Source organism: Callithrix jacchus, chromosome 1, assembly GCF_049354715.1.
Source record: "Callithrix jacchus isolate 240 chromosome 1, calJac240_pri, whole genome shotgun sequence".
NCBI classification, from domain to species: Eukaryota; Metazoa; Chordata; class Mammalia; order Primates; family Cebidae; genus Callithrix; species Callithrix jacchus.
In genome coordinates this window covers 58,766,612-58,778,739 of record NC_133502.1, presented here as the reverse complement: position 1 = coordinate 58,778,739, position 12,128 = coordinate 58,766,612, and the positions used below count along the sequence as shown (strand labels likewise).

The window sequence follows — 12,128 nt, the reverse complement described above, 5'->3', positions numbered from 1 at the left end:
AAGTGGGAATTGAACGAGAGCACATGGACACAGGGAGGGAAACATCACACTGGGGCCTGTGGGGTGTCAGGGGCAAGGGGAGGGAGAGCATAGGACAAATATCTAATGCATGTGGGGCTTAAAACCTAGATGATGGGTTAATAGGTGCAGCAAACCACTATGGCACATGTATACCTATGTAACAAACCTGCCCATGTATACAATAACTTATTGTAAAATTTAAAAAATAAAATATTACAAATTAAAAAATAAATAAAATGAGTGGCCATTAAAGGGCTTGAAATCTGTCTGCTTATTTGGCATATGCAGGGTATGATTCAGAGATTCCCTTTAGCCCCTTTAATCCTACTTAGAGCTTTTACTGTATATATTAAAATGTATTTCTATTTCAAATAATCTAGTTTTCCTCCATAATTTTGACTTAACTCTGTTGTTAGTAAAATGGTAAGTGGAAAAAAAGCATGTATCATGTACAACTGTGTATCTACAAATAAAATATGTGATTTATCTCATATGCAAATACATTTGATTGCTTAAATCTGTAGTAAGTAAACTATCATTTTAATTATACTTTGCTTTGGGAGGAAAGAAGTTGACTCTTCTTTTTTTTTTTTTTTTTTGATACGGAGTTTCGCTCTTTGTTACCCAGGCTGGAGTGCAATGGTGCGATCTCGGCTCACCGCAACCTCCGCCTCCTAGGTTCAGGCAATTCTCCTGCCTCAGCCTTCTGAGTAGATGGGATTACAGGCACGCGCCACCATGCCCAGCTATTTTTTTTTGTATTTTTAGTAGAGACGGGATTTCACCATGTTGACCAGGATGGTCTCGATCTCTTGACCTCGTGATCCACCCGTCTCGGCCTCCCAAAGTGCTGGGATTACAGGCTTGAGCCACCGCGCCCAGCCAGAAATTTACTCTTTTAGTTTAATTAATAAGTATTATTATTGAATATGCTTCTACCATTATTTAAATTCTATGTAGAAAAATGAATATATAAGTTAGTTTCTGCGCAAAAGAAACTAACTTATGGTATAAAAGGAAGGACTAAACATGGTACAATAGGAAATTTTTCCATATTTTGTTGGACATGTAATAGCCTTTAAGACCAAATGAGAATTACTGTCAAATAGTCAGCTTTTTCTGTTCTAACATACAGATATTGATTTTTTCTTAATTGCTGGAGGAATTTCTAGGATTGTACAATTTATTATATCATAACAGGTATAAGAAGTTTAATTCATGGAAAAGCCCAAAGTAGTAAAAATCAGGGTATTAATTAGCCTGCATAAGTAAAATAAATTCAGGCATGAAAGAGATTATGACAGCTATTTAATTACCAAAGTGATGTAATGGAGAAAACGAATGTTGATGTGTGGGAATGATTATTTCACTGCAACAAATGAAATCTTAGGTATATAAAATGATTATAGAAATAGATTTTATATTATTTTTAAATTTTCATTTTGATTGTGGATTATATGGAACGATTTTACATGTCAATTAAGCATTTTATGGGTTTTCTTATGACATTTTCTCCTACTTTTTTTCCTTTGGAGATGTGGATATTTCCATTACGTTTTCTGAAAGTAAGTAATTTAGATAACCAAATCAGAGGAAATGTTTTTAAATGAGAATAATTTATGCAAGCAAGGAAACAGCATTAGTAATCATCATTATATATTAATTGGATAGTGAAGACATTGACTAGAATAAAGAATGTGCATAGATGGAGAAAGAAATTGGTTGGATCAGGAGAGTAAAATCTAGAGTTTTAAAAATAGGAAAGAAATTCCAGATAGTCAGTGGATATTCGAGCTATAATATATTTGAGAATAAGCAATTCATCCAAGTAGGGAGGACTTCTGATAAGCAATATGGTTTTGAAAATAAGAAATTTTAGACAGCAACTTTAATTAAATAACACTATTATAGCAATTCAAGTTCAAGGTAATTAAGAGTTAGAATAGTACATAGGCTGAATACCATAATTTCCCCTTATCTGAGGGGAATACATTTCAAAACCCCCAGTGGATGCTGGAAACTGTGGATAGTGTTGAGCCCTATATATACTAGGCATTTTTTCTATACATACATACTGATGATACAGTTTAATTTATAAATTCGGCACAGTAAGAGATTATCAGCTACTTCTTGGCATATATCAATTGCCAGTATCTCTAATCTTGTATACTGGGACTACCTTTAAGTAAAATAAAGAATACTTGAACACAGTACTGTGATATTGCAACAGTCAATGTGATACTTTAGATGGCCACTCAGTGGCTACTGAGCAGGAGGTGTCTAGAGTGTGGATATGATGGAAAAAGGGTTGAATAAAGTCCCAGGCTGGACTGAGCAGATGATGTGAGACTTAATCACACTACCCAGAATGATGCTCAATTTAACATGTATAAATTATATCTTAGATTTTTTATTTAATATTTTGAGACAACCATTACTTTCAACTGAAACCATGGAAAGCAAAACCACAAATAAGGGAGCACTACTGTTCTAGCCACTTAAAATATACCTCATTCTAATCCCTGGAAACAGTGAATGGTACTTATTTGTCAAAAAAAAAATCCCACAGATATTAAGAATCTTAAGATGGGAAGACAATTTGGATTATCTGGGTGGACCATAAATGCAATCACATACATTTTCATGAGGAAAACAGAGAAATATTTGACATCTATAAGAAGAGAAGGCAAGGCGACCACAAAGGCAGAGATGGGAGTTATGTGATCACAAATCAAGAAATGCCAACAGCCACGGGAATCTAAAAGAGGCATGAAATAATCCTCCCTGAGAGCCTGTGGAGAGACCATGACCCCATTATACCTTGATTCAGCCAGGTAAAACCATTTTTTGCCTTCTGGCACCCACAACTTTGAAAATAAATATTTGATGTTTAAACAGTGTGCATGAAGATTTATTAATCATTGTTGAAAACTAGTACAGAGGAATGTTATTTAATTGCTTATGCAGACAAAATATTTACAATATCTTATGGCATAAATAGTATTAAGGTAATATTAAAATGTAAGAGCAGACACTTTGAAATAAGCCAAATATTGTCAAATCTCAACATACAACATATCTTTGAAACTTTGGTTGAGTTACTTAACGTTCTAAACATTAGTTTTCTCTCCAGTAAAATGAAAATACTTATCCCTAGCTCATAAAATTATCATGAAAAGTGAATGAGCATATGCAAAATACTTTGTAGAGTATAAAGTTCTCCAAATGGTAATACAATTGTGATATTACTTTTATATCTATTTGTACTTCTAGACTCTTAATTTCATATACATGAATCTTTGCCATACTTATCTCTTTATTCCATGTACTTATCAAATAGCTTATGTTCAATAGATTTTAAGTAAGCACATGCCATGTGGATGAATGAATAAGGAGAATAAATAATAAAAAAAGCAAATAATTTGGGTACTAATATATCCAGTGACAGGGTAATATTTAACTTTTTCCATTTGGTTTTACTTCAATATGTCATTTTCTAATGGTGGTTTTTAGAAAAGCTTTATGACACATAAATAAATGTACAATTTAATTGTTGGAATTTACTTAGTTTCTCTGAATGGTGAAAATCTAAAGTGAGGATGTAATAACATCTAAATAGGGGTCTGATACCAGATTTAAATATACTAATTTTGTTATGAGGGAAATACAAGAAATAATAGCAAAAAATACATACCAAATTATGCTGTCCTCTTTCTTCCTCTCCTTCTCTCCTTTTACTTTCCTAGTTCCTCACCTCTACTCAATACATTCCTCTGAACACCTGATTCCTTGTGATTCTCCCGTCCCACTGAAACCTCCAATCCATTAAAAAAAAAAAAAAAAAAAAAGAAAAGAAAAAAAAAAGTAAATGTGTGACCAGATTCTAGAAGGAATTTTCATGAGAAGAAAATAAAATTGACCTGAATAGGGCAATTAGTGTCCCATAAATGTTATGTCGTCAGATATAGAGAATACCAAAAAGTTGGCAGAGAGAAACTGTCTTTCCTTTTTCTGTTTCTTGGTTAGAAAACACGCAATCTCTTAAAAAAAAAAAAAAAAAAGTACCCGAGTCTCTGATCTTCTAGCCTCAGGCTCTTTCTAATTCCTCATTTAGGCTTTCCAATGAAACTTTCTCTCCAGACACCTGCGAAGTGTAGAAAAAAAAAAAAAAAAAACAAGTTAGAAACAAACAAACAAACAAAAATTATGCTGCCTTTAGCACTACTTCAGATAATATTTTGCTGTGTTTAAAAGAATGAGATTTGTTTCTGGAAAATTACCAGATGCTCACAACTTTAAGGTCAGTTCAATGTTTATTTTGTGTTGAAGAGGCCATGCATCAATTTCAATTTTCTATATTCCTTCTTTAGGCTTTTGCTTGCACTTGATAAAATGTATATCTACTGTTAGATTTTTAATTAGGAAATGTTTTGCCAACAGTGTACATAGCATGGTTTTACACAGTTAAAATTTCTTGGTGGCTTTTTTAAACAACTCCAACATATAATACTGCAGGCTGCTTCAGGCTTCAAACATGTATATGTTCTCTGTTATCATATACTTGCTTGTTCAGGTTACTTTATCTTAGATTTTTGGTAATGTTATGAAGTCCTTTTCTTGTATTTTTCTATCATCTGTCCACAACATATTGTGAAGTAAGTGCTATTTTATCATCTGGGTGAAAACCTTGTAAAGATAGAATGCAACAGTTTCAAATTGTGTTATAAGCAACAACCAATATCTTTCAGCAGCTGAAGGGAAGTGGACTACGAAGGTGATAGCACAGCTATCTTTCAAATAATTCAGATAGTTATTTGATAACTACCTTCACTGTTACCATATATCTTTGCTTTATTTCCATACTCAATTTTTCTACATGTATTCTAGCACGTGTCACTACTTTGAAGGGGCCAACATGGATAGAAATAAATAAAAATGGAATGCTATTTTTAAGTCGTCACATTATACTCAAATATAACGGATTAGATTTATTTCTAAATTAAGAAATAATTTAGAATCCTTTCTGAAAAAGGATGGTTATATGCAGTCTTGTAACATATATAAGTCTATACAAAGAATATAGTCCATATATGTATATTTAATACTAAATTCTAAATTATATAAAATCTATAATCAACAGTGTTCACAATTAGAACTCATTGAAGCCTCAACAAAACATACTGAAATATTGTGAAAAAAACTTCATCCAGGGGTTAATACTAAGTGATTATCAGAATAAAATACTTTAGAACTTGATTGCAATTATAAACTGTTTAATACACAAAGCATGCATTATATTCTGTTATTTAGAGTGTTTGTAACATATGTCTAGTAGAGAAATGACATACTAAACTGTTTCTCTCAGCCAGTCAAAACAGGCACTTTCATAACAGCAATGTAGATTTCCTTATGTGGTTTCAACTTCATTTTAAAATCTGCTTGAGTCATTTATTGGAACAGAAATAAAGTCATTTCAGTCTTGTTGTCACAAGATCAATATCTTTGAAACTATGCTTTGGCTGTGACTGAGCATTTTTGTAGACTTAGAGCCTGTTATCTGGTGATAGAATTCCAGTTCTGCTGACATTGACTTTCACTTTTAAGCATCACCATAATATTGTCTGCTGTTGTTGCTCATTAAATAGTGCCTTAATACTTTTGACATGTGAAAAATTATATATCTTTATTATTTATATAAATATTCATCCTCAATATGAATTTCCTGTGCTATTTCATATCATTGAATGCATTAAAATTTTTGAGTCATAGAATGGAATAATTATTAATATAAAATATTACTAAGCATCAATAAAGGGTTTAAAAATTGAATGGGAAGAAAAAAATATGGGGCAATTGAGCCCTTGATATCACTGCCTGGACACCAAAGTGATGACTCTGATGTGCCTCTTAACTAAATATCATTGTCTTCAAATCTACTTTGTGAAAGACTTTTTTTTTATTATTACTTTGACTCTCATCAAAAGTGCTCACTGGAATGCCAACGGGGTGTGTCTTGACACCTGTATCTCCATACTATGTATGTGCCTGCAATCCTCAGCTTAACTTTGGCTTTAAACCAAAACAACATTGATACAGGGGTGGTGATTTTCATCCACTGAAGGATATGTGGACCCCTTAGGTCTTTTCTTCACTTCTTGGTTTTCTTTTTTTTCCTTTGGGCATATCCTTCCAAATTACATTTAGTCTTCTCACTTACACCCTCCTTCCTTCTACATCATTTGAAGCTTTTCGATCCTTAATAAACAAGTATTACATATTCATTTTCTTCATAGAAAAGTTATCCTCCTTTATTGCTAAAAATAAAACCTGGCCATTTCCCATTGATTTTTTCTTGCAGACTCATCAATGAGAAGCTGTGCCTTTCCCTATACTCTACTCACTAAAGTACCCAGAGGTAGAAGAATAATTTACAACATTCCAGACCACTACTTCTCAATTCACATAGAACAAAAACCCTCTGCTCCCTGTGGATTTTCTGCATTCCCATTCCATCACTTTCCATTATGCATTGTGCTTGAGATCATTTAACTTCCAGGGTCAATTATCCATATTCAATGAGAAGACAGGTTAAAAAAAATTTGGTTTTATTCCGTATCACTGAACATGTAATTACTCAGGTATATTTTAAAATTCACATACAATACAAATTAAAATATAAAGAGAGATGCTTCTGGTCTTCATTAGTTATTTTACTACACTCTACAGCATTGATCTTACTCTATACTTTTTCATAAACTACTATGCCACTTGGAGCACACTCAAATCAATTAACTAAACATTTATAATTTCTTAACTCTTTGTTTTCTTTCTTCAGTCAGGAAAAAAAAAATAATCTATTCTTTACCTATTTTTTTTTTCCTGAAATGGAGTCTTGTGGTGTGATCACCAGGCTGGAGTGCAGTGGTGTGATCTTAGCTCATCACAACCTTTGCCTCCTGGGTTCAAGTGATTGTCTTGCCTCAGCCTCCCAAGTAGCTGAGACTACAGGCACTCACCACCACCCAGATAATGTTTGTATTTTTAATAGAGATGGGGTTTTACCATGTTGGTCACGATGGTCTCCATCTCTTGACCTTGTGATCTGCCCACCTCAGCCTCCCAAGGTTCTGGGATCACAGGTGTAAGCCACTATGCCTGGTCTCTGTTCTTTACCTCTTTTATGTCAATATCTAATGTCCTCTTCTTGTAGTTACATAAGCCTAAGTATCATAGACAGAATATTCAAACACATAGTTTTGCATAGGCATTTTCAACACTATGAACTATTTGTATTTTTACTGTCCTATCCCTAGTAGATCATAATCTCTGACTTAGTTCCTAATTCAGTATTTCAACGTTTATTTGAAGAAGTAGGGTATCAGCCCCAGCTGGAGAAAATATACATTAACAATTGGTACCATTAATAATATAAAGGCATTAGGTGTAATTGTTTTTTTTTAATCTTTTGCTGCATTAGTTCAGCATATCTTGTAATTTTCCTTGATATCCATCTGAAAGATTCTTATTCATCTCAAATTTCATTCCTCTTTCCTAAGCACATAGTTTTACTTCCAATTTGCCAAATGAGATAGGTGTTATTAGGAAGGGACGTTTCAAATCTTTAAATATGATGTTTATTATTTTTCAAATTAATCATTAGTTTATTTCTCTTAATCAGGGAAGATTCTTTCACATAATTGCTCAATCATACTCATTCTTAGTAACTTGTGAAGCTGTCTCCATTGATAAATCCTAATTTCCTATACTTTCAAGCATTTTATCTTTCCCTGATTCCTACTCAGCTTTTAAAATACATGCAAAAATTTGTCTCTCACTATTTAACACACCAGTTTTCAATTTACCTTCATAGCAAAGTTAACTATTTCCACATCTTCAAAATTCATTAACACTTCATCCTACTGCAAATTGGGTATAGAAATGCCCCCTCAGTCAATCAGGAGGCGCAAAGGCACCAAAATGCTTCAATTGATTTATATTCCTTAAAAGAGAATAAAACAGCTCCTGAATATTTTTTCTTAGCTTAAATAATCCCTTGCCCTTTATACACTTTAAGTCCAACATTGAACAATTACACAATCTTTACTCAGTGAAAAATGAGACACTAGGACAAATACCATCTTCCCTATTTAGAAGATGACAGATGGTCACAAGTTCTCTCAACCTCTTTTTTTTTTTTCCTATTTGATGAACACCTTTTTTACTCTGTATGACTTCTTGAATTCTACTTGCACTGGTTGGGAATAAATAGTGTCAAGGGAGAAATCTATAGATTAAACATTATCTTGTACCAAATAATCAATACGGAAAATTAGACCAGGGTCCTGGAGAGGAAAAAAACAGCATATTGGTATGATAAAGTTTATTGAGTACATTTTGAAGAATGGGATAATAAAATAAAGCAGATGGTCGAAATCAACAAAATTTTAGCAAGAAATATGACAGAAACAAAGTCAAAAAAGAAAGAAAGAAGACCCATAACATGGTCATGGGATCATGAACAATTTGGGAAAGAATATTTTGTTGATAAGTAAATCAATAAAGTATGTGGGTATCTGTGTTAGCCTGGGTAGATCAACAAAACAGGAAAATATTTCAGACATAAGAAAGGGTGTCAGTTGAAAAGTTTATGAAGGGCTAAAAGACCAAAATATTATGATGGATGCTAACGGGGCAGGCAAAGAGGAGTGAGGAGTAATATTACCAGACTGAGGGTAGCTGGTACCTCTGGAGTCAATGTGCTCTGAAACCCACATTAACTACTTCACCAAGCATACTGATCCCTTAAGGAAATTTTGTTTTGGCCACTTGATTTATGGCTTTTACTTTATTCTGTTGCCTTTAAGTATGAATACATAATTTATGATTCATACAGATGCCTAAAATGTTTTGGCTTTGTCTGTTTTATCTATCTAAAAATGTTTAATGAACCTCCTAGAAATTTGACATTCTACAGGGTTTCTTTCTGATATCTTCAATATCAACAACTTGGCTATCACTATTAAAAAATAATTTCCTCATCTCTCAAATATGGACAAATGTCCTAATATATTGTCTATGTAAATATTTTAGTTATCAAGTTAATACCTCATCAATTGGAAGCAAATGATAATCTTACACAATTGTTAATTATTTCACGTATCCTGAGCCTAGAAATCTGAATAATTTGTCCTATATCATTTTCTGTCCTACATCATTCAAATAGTTATGAATAACTTAAATTAAAAAACCAAATTTATATATTTGAGTGGTATCGATTTTTTTGTGTACTTATCCTATAAATCAATATAAACCAGAATATAAACACTTCTCAGAAATGTGGCACCAAGTGTAATATTCAAGTACATTTCATGAACAATGATGAGGGAGATTATATAGACTGCAGCTACTAGTGATTTATTTAGAAAGTGGAATGCCTATAAGCTATTTTTGTGAGAAGTAGTAACAAGGCTATCTACACATGATGTATTGGGAAGTAGACTTTAAAATATGCATATTTTATTTTGAAGAGGAAAGGCTGTGTATCTTTCTATTAGGACACTCTTTCCTGTATCAAGTGGAAAGAAAATGCCTTGTGGTGCCCATGATGAAATCTGCTTATTCTTTTCCTTTCTTGTTACAGACAAAGAGTTAGTGGAAAAAAAAAAAAACTGGCTTCATCTATTCCTAGCTTCCCTCCCTCTCTACTAGCAGAAATCAAGAGCAAACTTTTGAACTATAAATGATAAATAAGAGTGTGGTAAGCATTCATTAAAAAAACAGAATAAGCAAATGGAAGAAAATGAATGGTTCTTCTTTTGGGAGGCTCAGGTTCTTTCTGAGAAGTACCAGGAGGTAAAATTAGATGTCAAGATTGTAATTTCCTATATCAATGACAATAGCTGCCTTAAAACCTGGAAAGTATATCTGTTGCTTTTTTATTCCTTGAGGGTTGATGACACTTTCTAGAATAATGAAAATGTCTGCTTGATTACAGATCAGTTTCTCTCATCACCAGTAAATACTTCAAACTGAATATTGAGTAGTTTCATCAAATATCTGATTGGTTCTAGATATATGGTACACTTAAATAAATTAAATATTTTTATTGTATATTTTGAGTATCCAGTGATAAAAAGTTTCTAAGTTCTGGGTTTATTATCATAGATAAATCAGAACAAAATAACCAAAAATTATAAAAAAAAATCTGTAATTTAAAAACAAGTAATGATAAATGTTATAAAGAAAACTAATTTATATAAGGGAACAAACAGCAAGTATTGTGAATAGGTTAGCTATTAAGATCAAGTGATCAAGGAAATTTCTGAAAACATTAAATTTGTATAGAAATTTAAATAAAAGTACTTGAATATCCTCAATGAGAAGATTAAATAAAATGGCTTACTAAGGTTTTCCTGTCTTTATTAGTTTGCAATAAGAAAAAACACATTGAAAATGACAAACAGGACCAGTTTCTTGTCATGCTCCATGATGGTACTTACCTAATCCAACCACCAACTTCCCATTGATTTCAAAGAATTGCTATGCTCAAATCAGCTTTGCAAAGATGCAGAGCAAATGAGAAATTGACTTAGAGATACTTGACATCCAATATGCTTGCTTCAGCTTTTCCAACATAGATGAACATAACATTTTCTCAGTTTAAAAAAAAGGCTCATTCTGTATGGCTTTATTGAACTTGAAATTATTTTTTACAAATACTCTTTCTAATAAATTTTTTTATATATAATAAAGTCATTCTTATTTTTCTGCTAACAAAGTATTAGTGAAACTTTCATGGAAAATATAAGACCTCAACATTCCATATTTTGAGAAAAAAATTTCACCTACTAAGAAAATAAATTCTTGACCTAACTGGCCTAAGGTTTATAATTGGAGTTATTTTATATTACTATGCAGTACAAAAAAAAAAACTATGTGGATAGTTAGATGTATATTGGAAATTCTTTATTTTTTCTGTGTGCTTTTTAAGTAAATCTACTTAAAACAGTGACGAGTATCTGACTGAAGAAATTTTATCTACCAGATTATAGAAATATTATACAAAAATTCAACTTTACCCCAAACACTACCAAAATATCAGCATATGCCCTACATTAAAAGAAATGAAAATTTAGTCTTCCTCTTTAGATAGTCTTTGAAACATTGCCAAGTCATTTCTTCAAGAAAAAAGTAATAGTATCAATATATAAACAAACATCATGTTCAATGTCTTTTCTGATAGGTATACAATCCTCACAGATGGAGAGATTCAAAAGATGATCAACCTGGTACTGCTTCTTTTCACTCATAATTATTGTCATATACTATATGTGTTTCCATAAATTATCCTGGTGTTATTATACTTCAAAGTTTTAAAATGGATTTGTGACTCCATAGGCTCACTGCCTTATTCTGTTTGTAAATGGGCCATGATAAAACTTTTCACAATAAGGATTCTCATAGTTTTGGACATGGGCTTTCAGAAATGTGTCAACAGCCTCGATTTACTACCCATATTAATAGAGGAATAAATTTTAATTTCTAGGAATTCCAAGTTAAGTTCTAGATATATAACTGGTGATTAATAAAAAATGCAAAAAGAATAATCAGCACCATATTTTGCCATTATCAAAATATAAATACAATGTCATTGACAGATATTTGTAGTATAATAGACATACACTTAATATATATTTATATTATAAGTATATTCATTGTTAAGCATTCTTCCAATACTATGCTTCATATTACCTGTTACAAGCTTTTCATTCTAAGTTAGGTACATTCCCAATATAATAGTTCATATTTTTAAAAATTAGTAGATTGTTGTTTATCAGAAAAAAAATTATTCATCTCAAAAATGAAGAGATGTTTTCTGTCTTGATCTAACTTTTGAACAGAGAATTCCTACAGCTTTTATGATGAGCTTTAAGGCACACCGAGCAAGATAAAACAAGCCTAGTGATACTGAGATCTGCCAGTCAGCAGGCATGGTTTTGTATGTCATTATGGTCTCTTAAAAGAGAGCAAAAATTTATACTGTTTGGGAAACTAATATTATGTGTTTCTCTCTGTTTATGGTCACAGTAATATAGTTCATGAATTTT

General features: G+C 32.0%; 1 long non-coding RNA gene across 1 annotated transcript in view; it reads right to left on the bottom strand.

The window, feature by feature from the left end:
• Window positions 1–3,728: 3,728 nt before the first annotated feature.
• Window positions 3,729–12,128, bottom strand: part of LOC144578773 (uncharacterized) — a 49,467-nt gene continuing 41,067 nt past the window's right edge. The window contains exons 2-3 of the long non-coding RNA XR_013525175.1: window positions 4,087–4,165; window positions 3,729–3,836 (exon numbers count right to left, since the gene is read on the bottom strand). This is a non-coding gene — a long non-coding RNA (uncharacterized LOC144578773). The remainder of the gene's footprint in view (window positions 3,837–4,086; window positions 4,166–12,128) is intronic.